We start from the raw sequence: 15,801 nt of genomic DNA on the forward strand, positions 1-15,801 counted from the left end.
TTATACACCTCTCTCAGGTCTCCCTTCAGCCTTCTCTTCTCCGAAGAAAACAACCTGAGCATATCCAGCCTATCTTCAGAGTTGAAATGCCCCAGCCCAGAGGTGAATCTCCCCTGCATCCCCTCTCATGCAATCACATCCTTCCTCTACTGTGGTGACTAGACTGTGCACAGTATTCCAGCTGTAGCCCAAACAATGTTATGTATGGCTCCAGTATGTCCTGCGACAACCTTAGATCTTCTTCCTTATGGGCAACCATCCAGTCAATCATCCACAAGCCTGATTATCATCTCCACCAGATTCTCATCTATATCATTTATGGTGTAGTTAGATAGAGCAACTGGTAATCAAGTCTTTGAGGTGCTTATTCACCTGCATACTTTTATTTTCCTTGCATTTGGGTTCTAATTGCCCCCTAATGGGCAGAAATTGAATATAGATAGCAAGAAGTCAAACCTGTAATTAGTCAATAAATTAATTCATTTTTGATCAATGCACCAAATATTCACATAAAGAGGAAAATAAAATTTGAAAAGTTAACTTTAACTGGTGATTATTGTTAGAAGAATCCATTATCTTGTAATTTTGCTGCTAATTTCTGATTGTTTTTACATGAGTTTAGATGGTAGGACAAGGAAGAGTTTGAAATTGATTTACAATAAAACGAATGTCAATTGGTAAATGCGAGCTTTTAGTCTAATTTTTCGTTAGAGGTGAAAGTTGCAACAACCTCAATAGTGCTTATTATTAGCAGGTATGGGGGTGTTGTGGTTGTGTTACTGGACTAGTTTCCAGAGGCCTGAACTAATGATTCTGAAACACACAGTAGATTGAGTTAATTGAAGAAATCAATAATAGCAATCATGAAGCTACTGGTTTACAGTAAAAACCCCATCTGGATGATTCACTTTAAGACAGGAATATTCTATCTTAACCCAATCAAGCCTATCATATGTTTTCAGGCCCACAACAAAATGGTTGTCTCTTAACAGCATTCTAAAATTTCACTACATTTCAATAAAAACCACTACCATTGATCAAAAGGGCAGTTTGGAAGAGAAAATAACTCCTGCCCTTGTCAGCAATACCCACATTCCATTAATTAAAAAACCTCAATCAACCCCAAAAAGAGTGCATACAATCATTTGTGGCCCACTCCCGGTTTATCAGAACATTTGCAGCTTTGGATGGTAGGATGTAAAACACTGCCAGAATTGGAAATCAGAGCAATACTCTCGCCTGCTGCTAAGTAGAAGAACTCAAATGATTTTTTTGGAGATTGTGCTTTCCTGGAATAAGTATGTTAAGTGAGGTAGATCTGCTGAAAGTACTGCAATAGTTTCAATAAATTATTGTTATGGTGTTTTTAGTCCTCGTTTCCTGTGTGGAAATGCCCTCAATAAGCATCAAACCACTTAAAATCATGGTCATAAGTTCACATCCGATCACTTAAGTATTTCTGAGAGTTGCCCTTCAGTATGATGATGCTTATAATTAATCTCTGCTCTAGTAGATGAATAACTTTTACTTGATGAATACTAATGGTATGTATAGATGGTATGTGCAAATCTCACCTTCTCATTTGAAATGGAGGACTGGACACTTGACAAACTGTTAATGGGAACTTATGTTCAGTACTAATTTATACTCCAGAGCTTGGAAGCTACTATAAGCATCGAGACTGCCACTTACGTTATCAAACTAATATGAACCAGTAACTTAGTGAGTGCTACTTATCCCATATTTAATATCTGTTTCCAAATGCCATAAAATTGCTCTGGATCAAATTGTTTCTGTATGTTAAATCTTCAAAGTTACATTTTGGTTATTAGTCCCATTTTGTCACTATAACCATTTGGTAAGGACATGAGATTCCATCTTCCAAAGATCACAATGAGTTGTTAGCCCTCACACTCAATCAGTGTCATTGCAAAAGCTGTAAGGTGAACCACTGTGTACTTGACCTTCTGAGTTTCGTAGACAATATTCATATTAAATTCAGTAGCACTATACTTGGCAGATCATAAGAGTATAAGATATAGAAGCAGAATGAGGCCATTCAGCCTATTGAATGTGCTCTGCCATTCGATAATGGCTGATATGTTTTTCAACCATCATTCCCTGCCTCCTCCACATCACCTTTGATTCCCCTTACCAATCAAGAACCTATCTAGCTTTGTCCTAAATGCCTTCAAATACCTAGCCTCCATAGCCCTCTGCAGAAATGATTCCGCAGACAACTACGCTCTAGCTGAAGAAATTCCTCCTCATCTCAGTTCTGAAAGGTTGTGCCTTCACTCTGAGGCTGTGTCCCGGGTCCTCGTCTCTCCTATGGGTTGAAACATCTCCTCCATGTCCACTGTGTCCAGATTTCTCAGTGTTCTTTTTTTTTTAAACTTCATTGAATATAGACCCAGTATCCTTAACCGCTCCTCATATGATAAGCCTTTCATCCCCAGGATCGATCTTGTAAACCTCCTCTGGATTCCTTCCAATGTCAGCACATCTCTTCCTTACATACGGGACCCAACATTGCCCATACATTGCTCACAATATTCCAAATGCAATCTGACCAGAACCTTATACAGCATCAGTAATATGTTCTTGTTTCTAATCCACTTGAAATGAATATGCCTTCCCCACTGCCAACTGAACTTGCATGTTAACCTTAAGAGAATCCTAAACTAGGACTCGCATTTCCCTTTGTGCTTCAGATTTCCAAAGCCTTTCCCCATTTAGTAAATAGACTACACCTCTATTCTTCTGACCAGTTGAATAACATTGTATTCCATGCGCCACTTCTTTGCCTATTCTCCTTACCTGTCTAAGCCTTTCTGCAGCCTTCTTGCCTCCTCAACACTACCTGTCCCTGTCCCTCCACCTATTTTTGTGTCACCTGTAAACTTCACAAACAATGCTGTCAGTTCCTTCATCCAGATCGCTAATGTATAATGTGATAAGTTGTAGTTCAAACTTGGACCCCTGCAGAATTCAATTAGTCTCCAGCTGCGATTCTGAAGAAGACCCCTTTATCCATACGGACTTCCTTCTGTCAGTCAGCCAATCATTTATCCATAGCAGCATCTTGCCCTTAACACTGTATTATCTTATGTTTGAAGTGGCACCAGAGCAGGACTCTGCAGTGAGATGGCTAACACGGCAGCAGCTGAGGTCCAGTGTGAGCCCAGATGATGACCAGAAGTAAAGGATAGGGACTGTGAGGAATGATGATGACTGATAGTCGGTTGCAGCGAGGCAGTGGTCAGCAGTGACAGCAGCAGCAGCAATAAGGTGGTGGTGGAAAAAAATGGCGCAATGGTAGTGAGTCGCAAAGAATGGCAGCAGTCATGGTCAGCGGTGAAGTGGCTGTCAGGGCCAAAGCCTTGAGAGTGGTAACGTAGCTTGTTGTGCTCAATGGAGGTCAGTACCAGCAGTTGGCGGTGAAGGTGGTTAGTGAGCATGGACGTGTCTTAGCCCAGCATGGGTAAAACCATGCCCAGAGCAGGGGAGAGCGAGCCCTCTGGAACAAAGTCCAGTCTTGAACATTAGCAGGCCTATGGCTGAAGAAAGTACTGTAATGTTTGACATTTTAAAATTATTTTTCACTTTTAAACTAAGAAAACTGTGGTGCTAAACTTCTTAAGCTTAGTTATAGAAGTAGAAAAAGAAAGGAGATTTTGTACCTAGGTACATTGCATCTAAATGGCACCATGTGTGGTAACATTGTACACTTTTTGCTGTACTCTGTACTTGAGTATACATGACAATAAAACTTAAATTTATGTCTAAAACCTAAATCAATTCAACAGCCTTCTGTGTGACACCTTGTCAAAAGCTTTCGAGGAATCCAAACACATCATATCCACTAACTTTACTTTGTCCAGGCAAAGCAAAGAATGGAAGCCGTCCTGCTGTATGTCAAGTGTACACCAGAAAGCAAATGGAAACAATATACCTACAGATCCTCAGGCTTAGCTGATTGGCTGTCTGGACCTCTGCAATCTCCTACAGGAAAATATCCTGCTGAGGCACAGTGAAAAGCTTTGTTTTGCAAGCAATACAGGCAGATCACATAGTAAAATAGCATAGATAAGTTAACAGTAGGTAAACCGCAGTAAAATCAAAAAACACAGGTACAGGCAAATGCTAAGGGTTTGTGAGTCCATTCAGTATTCTAACAACACTAGGGTAGAAACTGTTCCAAAACTGGTTGGTGCATGTGTTCTGGCTTCTGTACTTTTTCGTTGATGGTAGAGGTTGTAGAAAAACATTGCTAGGGTGGCTTGAATCGTTGAGAATGCTGGCAGCCCTTCCTTGACAGCGGGTCTGGTAGATGGATTCTATAGATGGGAGGTTGGCCTTTGTGATTGTCCGGGCCGAGTTCACCACTCTCTGTAACCATCTCCGATCTTGAATGGTACAGTACAGGTACAGGTAGTCATACATCCAGACAAAATGCTCTCGATAGCGCACTTATAAAAGGTGGCAACGATATTCATGTCATGCCACATTTTCTGAGCTGCCTGAGGAAGAAGAGACGTTTTTGGGCCTTTGTAACCAATGCACCCACATGAGGAGTCCAGGAAAGCTTATTATCGATGACTACTCCCAGGAGCTTGATACTATCCACTTGTTTCACCTCTGTGCTGTTAATGTGCAGGGGGGCATGCGTAACATCCTGCCAAAAGTCAATAACAAGTTCCTTGGTTTTGCAGGCATTGAGAGCTAGTTTGTTCTCAGTGCCCCATTTTTCCAGGTCTTCCATCTCCCGTCAGTAGTCTGTTTCATCGTCATCTGAGATGCAACTGACTATGGTGGTGTCATCAGCGAACTTGTAAATGGCATTAGTCTGGTATTTGGCGATGCAGTCAAGGGTACAGAGTGAGTACAGTAGGAGGCTGATTACGCACTCCTGGGGCGGGGGGGAGAGGGGGGGGGCAATGTCGAGTGCTAGTGAGCATGAAATATTGTCCCCAGTCTTCACTGATTGAGGCCTGTGGGTCAGGAAATTGAGGATCCAATTGCAGAGAGTGGGGCTTAGTTCAAGACCACTAAGTTGAATAATCAGTCTCGAGGGGATAATAGTATTGAAGGCTGAACTGCAGTCAATGATTAGGATTCTTATGTAGCTGTTCTTGGTGTCAAGATGTTCTAGGGAGGAGTGAATGGCAAGTGATATGGCACCTGACGTGGATCTGTTGGTCCGATAGGCAAATTGGTGTGGGTCAAGTGTAGTGGGGACACTGGAGTTGATTAATGCCATGACCAGCCTTTCAAAGCATTTCATGACCGCAGAAGTTATGGCCAATGGGCGGTAGTCATTGGGACATGCTTCATGAGCCTTCTTAGGCACAGGGATGATGGTGGCCCTCTTGAAACAGGCAGGGACAGTGACCTGCTGCAGGGATAGGTTGAAGATGTCCGAGAAGACCTCTGCCAGTTGATCTGCACATGCTCTGAGTACATGGCCGGGTACCATGTCTGGTCCCATCATTTTCCTCGGATTCACACGAAGGAAAACTGATCTGACCTCTGATGCAGTGACTGTTGGGATAGGTTTGTCAGGACTTGTCGGAATAGGTATTACTTCACCGCCAAAATTCTGCTCAAAGCGATCATCGTCTGCTATCTTGCACTGTTTCTTTTTAGAACCTGTGATATCATTCAGTCCTTGCCATAGTCGCCAGGTATTTGTCTGGATCGGTATTGATCCTTGACTGTCTTAATGGCTCTACGAAGGTCATACTTGAATTCCTTATATTTGAGTGGGTCTCCTGATCTGAAGGTCTCACACCTGGTTTTTAGTAGGTTCTGTATATCCTGATTCATCCAGGGTTTCCTGTTGGGGAATATCCAGATTGACTTCCTCAGTATGCAGTCCTCCATACTCTTGCTGATAAAGTTTGTGATGGTGGTGGCATACTCGTCCAAAGTACCTACATACTGTTTGAACATGGACCAATCAGCTGATTCCAGACAGCACCGGATTTGATCCTCTGCCTCCACCGACCAACACTGGACCTGCATCCGCGAGTCTCCTGCATGAGCGTTTGCCTGTAAGCCAGGAGAAGAAACATGGCATTGTGGCCAGAGTACCCGAAATGAGGGCGGAGGATGGAGCGATGGACATCTTTCACAGTGGTGTAGCAGTGGTCTAAAATGTTCGAGCCCCTAGTGGGGCAGGTAAAGTTCTGGTAGTACTTGGGTAACACCTTCCTTAGACTGGCTTGATTTAATAAACAGAGCACCTGGGTGTTCCGTCTCCAGGGTGTTAGTGGTGGAGAACAGCACATCCAGAGCTTCCTCAATCTTTGCTTGTGACAGTATGTACACAGCAGCTAGTATAGCAGCGGTAATTTCCCGTGGTAGATAGGAGGGGCAGCATTGATGATGAGGGATTCGGGGTTTGGGGAGCAATGGTTGCCCAGAGTTACAATGTCCGTGCACCACAATTTGTTGATTAAAAAGCAAACCCCTCCACTCTTTGTCTTACCCGAGGATGCTTTGAAGTCAATATGATTGATAGGAAAACCATCAGCCTGAAGTGCGCAGTCGGGAATGGATGTATTGTACCAGGGTTCTGTGAAGCAAAGTGTGCAGCAGTCCCACAGTTCATGTGGAAGCTGAACCGTGATCTGAGTTTGTCCATTTTGTTCTCCTACATTTGCTAGGGAGTAAGCTCGGAAAGGGGGGAGGGGGGAAAGAGAGTTTTGAAACCGAAAAGTCTCAGTCTTACTAACACGTCAGCACGCGTACCCCGCTTCCTCGCAGGTTTCATACATTTGAGTGGTCTGGTGGAGTGGATTGTGACTGCTTTCAGTTATGTGGTCCTTCCTAGGACACTGTGGAGCAGGTAGGTTGCAGTTTAGTGTATTTTTGCAGAGGGTCTGCTTTGGACCTAGTGAAGCAGGTCATTTACTGTGCAGTTTTTTTTACCAGATCCAGCCACATTTAATGTGATATAATGACAATGGTAATGTGGTATAATGATAATGATCATGGTCCTAAGATTTTATGCATCAGACCCATTACAAGCTAGCCATAAATACACTTACTGTATTAGATTAGATTCCCTACAGCATGGAAACTGGCCATTTGGCCCAACATGTCCACATTGACCCTCTAAAGAGTAACCTAGCCAGACCCATTTCCCTCCAACTAATGCACCTAACGCTATGAGCAATTCAGCATGGCCAATTCACCTGACCTGCACATCTTTGGATGTGGGAGGAAACCAGAGCACCCTGAGAAAACTCATGCAGACATGGGAGAATGCGCAAACTCCACACAGACAGATGTCTGAGGCTGGAATTGAACCCAAGGCCCTGGTGCTGTGAGGCAGCAGTGCTAACCACTGTGCCACTGTGCCGCCACAAGCTTTCCATACGCTGCACCAGCGCCACTGGGATTAACCAGTGTATGATCAAAACATATACAAAAGATGTTAACAACTTTCACTATATCAAAGATTATGTGAGCAAGTGACATAATGCAATGGACTGAATATGATCAAATGCACCCATTGCCATTCAGCCTATTGTGATATTATAGCGGTCAGTTCATGGTCACTTGGCATGCAGGAACCTGAACAGAATTATGGAGATCATTCCCTTTGGGGAGTTTTATTTGTTTTTACAATTATCTGCTCTACCTTTTCGGTTTTTGATGGGAGGAAGAGGAAGAATAGTTTCTGGGAGATGAAGGTCAGTCGTAATTCTATGACACCTCTGCATTAATTAAAGACAGAAATACAGCATTGGTACATTAGGGCTTAAGGTACAATTAAAATTATCACAGACACTACAGGGATTTTAATGTTGCAGTTTAGATATGTTGTCCAAGCAAACCTGCCTTTGTCAATGCTCCATGATATTGCCTTTCTACTTGAGGACCGAATGACTGCAAATACGAAAATACCATTGAAAAATTTGCTTCTGAATGAACCGTGCATCAAAAAAACACCGGTGTAAAAGATATCACTTCAAGATACACTACACTTACATTATTCTATTAAAATAGAACAAATTAAAATAAATCTGTAATGTTTCCAAGATTAAGTCTCTTCATCATATATTATACCAGGATCATTTTTATTTCAATCAATAAGTAAATACTCAGTCGAGTGATCTAATAAAGAGCAGTGCGTTTATTTGAGGCCTTCTTGGTGTTTGATTAGATTAGATTAGATTCCCTACAGTGTGGAAACAGGCCCTTCGGCCCAACCAGTCCACACCAACCCTCCGAAGAGTAGCCCACCCAGACCCATTTCCCTCTGACTAATTGAACCATTAGTTGAATGCTGTTATCTTAATGTCAGCATTCTGTTTCAAATACATGATAACTAATCTTTCTCTCATGCAAGGAGCAAGTCTCTTTGACAACTTGTTCAAGTTCTGGAGGCCTAAAACTTCTTTGCGATGTGTCCAGAAAGTGCTCTATGCTTAACTCAGCCGAGTCCACAGTCGTGGTGTGACTTCTTTCTCCTCCCTGTTTTCTTTAAAATCCATCCATTGCTGCTTCTATGGTGATCACCAGTCACAACAGTTGCTTTACTTCTCTCTACAGATCATTGTAATAAAGGTAAACCTGCCTTTTCTCACTATAACATTCCACTCTAAATCAATTTTGTTCAGTTAACAACAGCTTAAAAGGCTTGTAAATTGTAGTTTGCAACTTATTACCAGAATTGATTCTGCTCCTGAATTGGATGTGTCATTGTTGCATTAAAGTACAGCTTTTAATGAATCAATTGAAATTTGTTAAGTAACTTTTTGTGTAGCTCTCAAAAACCTAAAGATATAATACCTGGGATCCCTGGGGTGTGGGAGTCCAGAACCAGACTGCATAGGTTTAGCTTGAGAGGGGAAAGATATAAAAGGGACTGAAGGGGCAACATTTTCACACAGAGGGTGATGCGTGTATGGAATAAGCTGCCAGAGGAAATGGTGAAGGCTGGTACAATTACAGCATTTAATTGGGGCGGCACAGTGGCTCAGTGGTTAGCACTGCTGCCTCACAGCACCAGAGACCCGGGTTCAATTCCTGCCTCGGGCAAATGTCTGTGTGGAGTTTGCACATTCTCCCCGTGTCTGCATGGGTTTCCTCCGGGTGCTCTGGTTTCCTCCCACAGTCCAAAGATGTGCACGTTAGGTGAATTGGCCATGCTAAATTGCCCATAGTGATTAGTCAGGGGTAAATATAGGGTGGTGGGTTTCTCTTTGGAGGGTCTGTGTGGACTTGTTGTGCCGAAGGTAATTACAACTGTAGGTAATTAATCTAATCTAAAAGGCATCTGGATGGGTATATGATTAGGAAGGGTTTATAGGGATATGAGCCAAGTGCTGGCAATGGGACTAGATTAAGTTAGGATATCTGGTTGGCATGGATGAGTTGGATCGAAGGGTCTGTTTCCGTGCTATACATATCTATGACCACTCCAAAGCAATTTCTATAGTTTATAGTTTCTTCAGTCTTTTCTTAAACAAACTCTGGAAGTGGTTTTTCCAATTATTTGAACTGTATTAACAAGCATAAAGTGAATATAATCAATTGAAAAATAAGATGAAGATCCTTTATGCCAGAAATTCCATTTATTCCATCATATTAAACATCTTAGTTGGCTTTTACATTCATTCTAGGACTGCCTGCTCGATTTGAGATATCAAATAAAAAATGAATTAAAATGAAGTCGTTGCGATACAACTTTATCATGTTTACATCAGGCTAAACTGAATTATGCACCTGTTGAGAGAAAACTATTGCACAGGGTTCTTTAGGTGTGCTGCTCTAAGTAAAGCAATTAAGCGAGCCGAATAGGATTTGTGAAACTCTAGTGAAACTCCATGCCTTTTTGCTTATTTTGATCACAGAACCATCGAATCACTACAGTGTAGTAAGAGGCAACTTGGCCTATCAACTCTGTTCTGATCTTCCGAAGAGCCATCCCACTCAGACCCAGATCCCACCCTATCCATGTAGCCCCACATTTTACCATGGCTAATCCACATAGGCTGCACAATTATGGACACAATGGAAAATTTTGCATCATCAATCCACATATTTGGACTGTGGAGGAAACTAGAGCACCTGGCTGAAACCCATGCTGATATGGGAAAAACATGCAAACTTCACACAGTCACCCAAGACTGGAATTGAGTAATTTCCTGCTTCCACTAGTTGATCAGAAACTTTGTGTCAAGGCTTTCTGCGCTGCCATTTATCTTTGTTACAATAACACAAAAGGAATTCCATTTACCTTTTTTTAAATCAGAGGATCTCATATGAGAAGCAAGGGAGGGATGTGTGGCAGTTTTGGCTGCAATAAGATCAGACTGCACCCATCTTCCAGCAGACTCTGATGCACTTGACAGATGAAAATGCATCCACAGGATAACAGTATAAAGATCTGGATAGATAGTCTCCAGATCAGTAGATGCAGATTCATACCACATGTTGCAATAGGGATGCTGAGTTATCATGTATCATTTGATAGGGTTCAGCTTGGAAATGAAAGGGGAGCTACAATACTAGCTGTGTACTATAACCCCTAAGAATTGGGAGGGAAGTAGAGAGCAAATTTGCAGGCAAATTTATGAATGCAAAAACAACAGTGCAATAATAGATGAGGATTTTCACTTCTCTAATATAACTGGGTCATGAAAAGCACAATGGGCACAAAATTCTGGAAGTGCATTCAGCAGAGTTTTTTTTTAACCCAGTATGCAACAAGCCTAACAAGACGGAGTGCAAAAGGACAATGGCAGAACAAGAATTCTAAATTCCGGAAAGACAAATTTTATGAAGCTAAGAAGGGATTTGCCTTAGGTGAACTGCGACAAATCACTATAATATTACTATGGCACAGGTAGTGAGTGAGAAGGGTGCTGGTCTGATAGGATGGACTTCACTTGAACTGCGCTGCTTATCCATTAAGTTAACATCAGATTGAAAGTAAAACCACACAATATGGTAAAGATTAGTGCTAAGATTTTATAGCCAACAAAAGAAAATCAAGAAACAATAAAGAGGGGAAAGAAACGAACATACAGCAGAAACTTGCAAGTAATATCAAAATGGACAGCAAGATTTTCTTATACATAAAAAGGAAGAGAGAAGCAAAATTTAACAGAAGCCTCTTCAAGAATGAGAGAAATAATATTGGGGAAACGAAGAAATGGCAGGGGAATTTTTTTCATTAATCTTCACAGTAGAAATCTGTAAAAGCACACCAAAATAATTAAATATTTCAGGGCAAAACAAGCTGAGGATAACTATCACTAAGTGTACAAAGTTAAAAATCACACAACACCAGGTTATAGTCCAACTGGTTTAATTGGAAGTACACTAGGTTTTGGAGCGACACTCCTTCATCAGGTGATCACTAAGTGGGCACGATGGCTCAGTGGTTAGCACTGCTGCCTCACAGTGCTAGGTACCTGGGTTCGATTCCAGCCTTGAGCAACAGTCTGTGTGGAGTTTGCACGTTCTCCCTGTGTCTGCGTGGGTTTCATCTGGGTACTCCGGTTTTCTCCCACAGTCCAGAGATGTGCAGGTTAGGTGAATTGGCAATGCTAAATTGCCCATAGTGTTCAGGGATGTGTAGGCAAGGTGCATTAGTTCGGGGAATATAGAGTAATAGGGTAGGGGAATGAGTCTAGATGGGTTAAGCTTTGGAGGGTCAGTTGGACTTGTTGGGCCAAATGGCAGTTTCCACATTGTAGGGATTCAATGACCAAGTTAGGAGTATGATGGAATACTTCCCACTTGCCTGGATGAGTGCAGCTCCAACAACACTCAAGAAGCTTAACACCACTCAGGACATAGCAGCCTGCTTGATTGGCATCACATCCACTACCTTCACCACTGACGTTCAGTAGCAGCAGTGTGTACTATCTTCAAGATGCACTGTAGAAATTCACCGAAGCTCCTTAGATAGCATGTTCCAATCCCATGACCACTTCCATCTAGAAGGACAAGGGCAGCACATGGAAAACACTACCACTTGCAACTTCCCCTCCAAGTCATGGGTGGCACGGTGACTCAGTGGCTAGCACTACAGCCTCACAGTGGCAGAGACCCGGATTCAATTCCTGCCTCAGACAACTGTCTGTGTGGAGTTGCACATTCTCCCCATGTCTGCGTGGGTTTCCTCTGGGTGCTCTGGCTTCCTCCCATAATCCAAAGATGTGCAAGTCAGGTGATTTGGCCATGCTAAATTGCCCATAGTGATAGGTGCATTAGTCAGGGGTAAATATAGGGTAGGGGTACGGGTCTGGGTGGGTTACTCTTCGGAGGGTTGGTGTGGACTTGTTGGGCCAAAGGACCTGTTTCCATACTGTACGGGATCTAATTTAATCATTAAAGAATTGGGGATGAAGACTGATATGTCTCCTGGACCTGATGGGATACATCTTGAGATATTAAAGGAAATATCTACAGAGATAATGGTTGCACTGATAACAATCTCCAAGGAATCCTTAGATTCTGGAAAGGCCTCAAAAGATTGGAAAACTGCCAAAGTAATATCTTTATTTGAAAAGGGAGAGACACAAAGAAAAAGGTAACCATAGATCAATTAGCGAAATTTGGCATCTTGATAGAGTCCATTATCAAGGATGTAATAGCAGAGCATTTAGAAATACATAATGTGATCAAATAGAGTTAGGATGGCTTCATGAAGGGCAAATCATGCTTGACAATTTTACTAGAATTCTTTGAGAAGGTAACCACCAGCATAGATAAGCTGCAGAGCTGGGCTGAGAGGTGGCAAATGGAGTTTAATGCGAACAAGTGTGAGATGATTCACTTTGGTTTGGAGTAACCGGAATACAAAGTACTGGGCTAATGGTAAGATTCTTGGTAGTGTAGATGAGCAGAGAGATCTCGGTGTTCATGTACACAGATCCTTGAAAGTTGCCACCCAGGTTGACAGGGTTGTTGAGAAGGCATACAGTGTTTTAGCTTTTATTAATAGACGGATCGAGTTCCGGAACCATGAAGTTATGCTGTAGCTGTACACAACTGTACACAACACATACTTGGAGTATTGTGTACAGTTCTGGTCACCGCATTATAAGAAGGATGTGGAAGCTTTGGAAAGGGTCCAGAGGAGATTTACTAGGATGTTGCCTGGTATGGAGGGAAGGTCTTACGAGGAGAGGCTGAGGGACTTGAGGCTGTTTTCATTGGAGAGAAGAAGGTTGAGAGGTGATAAATTGAGGGGTGATAGATATAGGACAGATGTCAGAGATAGTTTCTTTACTCAGAGAGTAGTAAGGGTATGGAATGCTTTGCCTGCAATGGTAGTAGATTTGCCAACTTTGAGTACATTTAAGTCGTCATTGGACAAGCATATGGACGTACATGGAATAGTGTAGGTTAGATGGACTTCAGATTGGTATGACGGGTCGGCGCAACATCGAGGGCCGAAGGGCCTATACTGCGCTGTAATGTTCTATGTTCTATATATAAAGAGGAAGCAATGGATGTAATAAATTTGGATTTTCATAAAGTATGTGATAAGATGCAATATTAGGCTATGTAATAAGATAATTGTTGAATGTCTTATATAGACATGGATAGATGATTGGTTAATTAATGGAAGACAAGAGTTGGGATAAAGTGGGCATTTTCAGGCTGGAAACCAGTGGTGTGCGACAGAAATCAGTACTGGAATCACAATTATGGACAGGTTAAAAGTGGGCAACAACTTGTCAGATAGAATATAATCTGAGGAAATGTAAGGCTATGAACTTTGGCAGGAAGAATCAAAGAGCTGAATATTATTTTAATGGAGAAAACTACAGAACAGAGGGATTTGGGAGTTCTCATCCATGAATCACTAAAAATTAGTACCCAAGTTCAATGGATATTAGGGAAGGCACAGTGGCTCAATGGTTAGCACTGCTGCCTCATAGCACTCGGCACCCGGGTTCGATTTCAGCCTCAGGCAACAGTTTGTGTGGAGTTTGCACATTCTCCCTATGTCTGTGTGGGTTTCCTCTGGGTGCTCCAGTTTCCTACCACAATCCCAGGGTGTGCAGGTTAGGTGATGTGGTCATGCTAAATTTCTCATTGTGTTCAGGGATGTGTAGGTTAGGTGCATTAGTCAGGAGAAAAGTAGAGTGGTAGGGGAATGGGTCTGTGTGGGATAATCTTCGGAGGGTCGGAGTGGACTTGTTGGGCCAAATGACCTGTTTTGAAACTGTAGGGTTTCTATGAAATGTTGGCCTTTTTTTCAAAGGAAATGGAATATAAAAGCAGGGAGATTTTGACAAATGACACAAGGCCCTTTTCAAAATAGCAGTGCCCATAGCTGGAATACTGTGAACAGTTTTGGGCCTCTTATCTAAGGAATGAATTACTAACAGGGAGGCAGTTCAGAGAAGGTTCACTAGGCTGAGACCAGGGTTTGGAGGAATTATCTTATGGGGAGGAACTGAATAGTTTGGGCTTGTACTCCTGGAGCTTCGAAGAATGATAGATGACTTTACTGAAACATACACGTTCTTAAAGGACTTCACAGGGTAGATGAAGAAAGGTTATTTCACATTATGGGAGAGTCAAGGACTGGAAGGTATAATCTCAGAATAAGGGCTCATACATTTCAGACAGAGATGCTGAGAAATTTCTTGTCTCAGAGATTTGTCAATTTATGGAATTCTTTACCACAGTAGGCCTAATTATATTCAAGACTGAGATAGATTTTCATTCAGTAAGGGAATCAAGGGTAATGGGGAAACTGTGGGAAAATAAATTCAGAATTATCAGATCAGCTGTGATCTTACTGAATGATGGAGTAGACTTAATAGGTTATTTCGACTCCTATGTCTTCTGGTTGGTAGGAGACACTCAAAAGTGAGTTTCTATGAGCACAATTTAAACATGTTTGCATGAAGACAAAGGGTGGCTCTGTCATATCTAGAACCTTCTGGTTATCCAGAACCATATGGAGAAAGAAAGATTCTGACAGTCACAAAATACCTAGAGGAGTATAGAAAATGCAGGTGTGATGTAAAAAGTAAATCAGGAAAGCAAAACGAGGATATGAGAAAGCCTTGGACTTTCATTGATTTTACCTTCCAAAGATGTTTCTTTTTGTCATTACATTAAGATGAGAATAACTGAGGAAAAGATAAGTCCAGAAGAAATGTATAATATAACTTGTGCATGGATGCAGATGTGAGCAGTGCGTTTTCTGAGCTTTTGGTTGCTTGGGTCTCTGGTGAACATTCACATGGTCAAAAGCTCAAGCCCACTTGGAAAAACATTCCAATTGGGTAAAATGAAGAGGTGGCATCAAACCAAGCACAGTTTTTCTCCATTGTGACAAGTAGGTTGTGAAATACAACTCACATGCACAAAAAATTAAATGGAACAATTGTTAATTCTAGTTCTGTTTCTATGTCCACAGCGTTATGTTTTGATGGAGACAATGAAACAGAAGAAGCATTGTATTTGATGTTTTAGCGCTCTAGTACATAGAACATCCACACAGAATTACGTTTTAAAAAAAAATCAGTGAGGGCAAATTAGCCTCTCCAGCTGATAGAGCTTGTCTTTATTTTATTAACATTTTTACAGGGTAATTTAGCAACAAGACTTGTTTAACATGCAGCCCTGTCAATGAGATAAACAGCACTAACACAGAAGAAACAATAAAAATAAAACAGGTCAGTTTAAAAAAAAGAGCATGCAAACCGAAAGCTCGAGTATAGTCCCTTATATCAAGACTCCCTTTAGCTGAATCTCGAGTCATGTTTAGATAATCTCTTGTAAAGTAGTTTCTTCTTTTGTATTATA

The 15,801-nt window shown here is 41.8% G+C and overlaps 1 protein-coding gene across 3 annotated transcripts in view; it reads right to left on the bottom strand.

Annotated features, from left to right (window-relative positions):
• zfpm2a (zinc finger protein, FOG family member 2a) overlaps positions 1–15,801 on the bottom strand; it is a 950,399-nt gene that overhangs the window by 607,607 nt on the left and 326,991 nt on the right. The window lies entirely within an intron of this gene.

This window comes from Chiloscyllium plagiosum, unplaced genomic scaffold (genome assembly GCF_037043375.1).
Source record: "Chiloscyllium plagiosum isolate Xiang-an unplaced genomic scaffold, Cpla_swu_hap1 HiC_scaffold_4, whole genome shotgun sequence".
Taxonomy (NCBI): Eukaryota; Metazoa; Chordata; class Chondrichthyes; order Orectolobiformes; family Hemiscylliidae; genus Chiloscyllium; species Chiloscyllium plagiosum.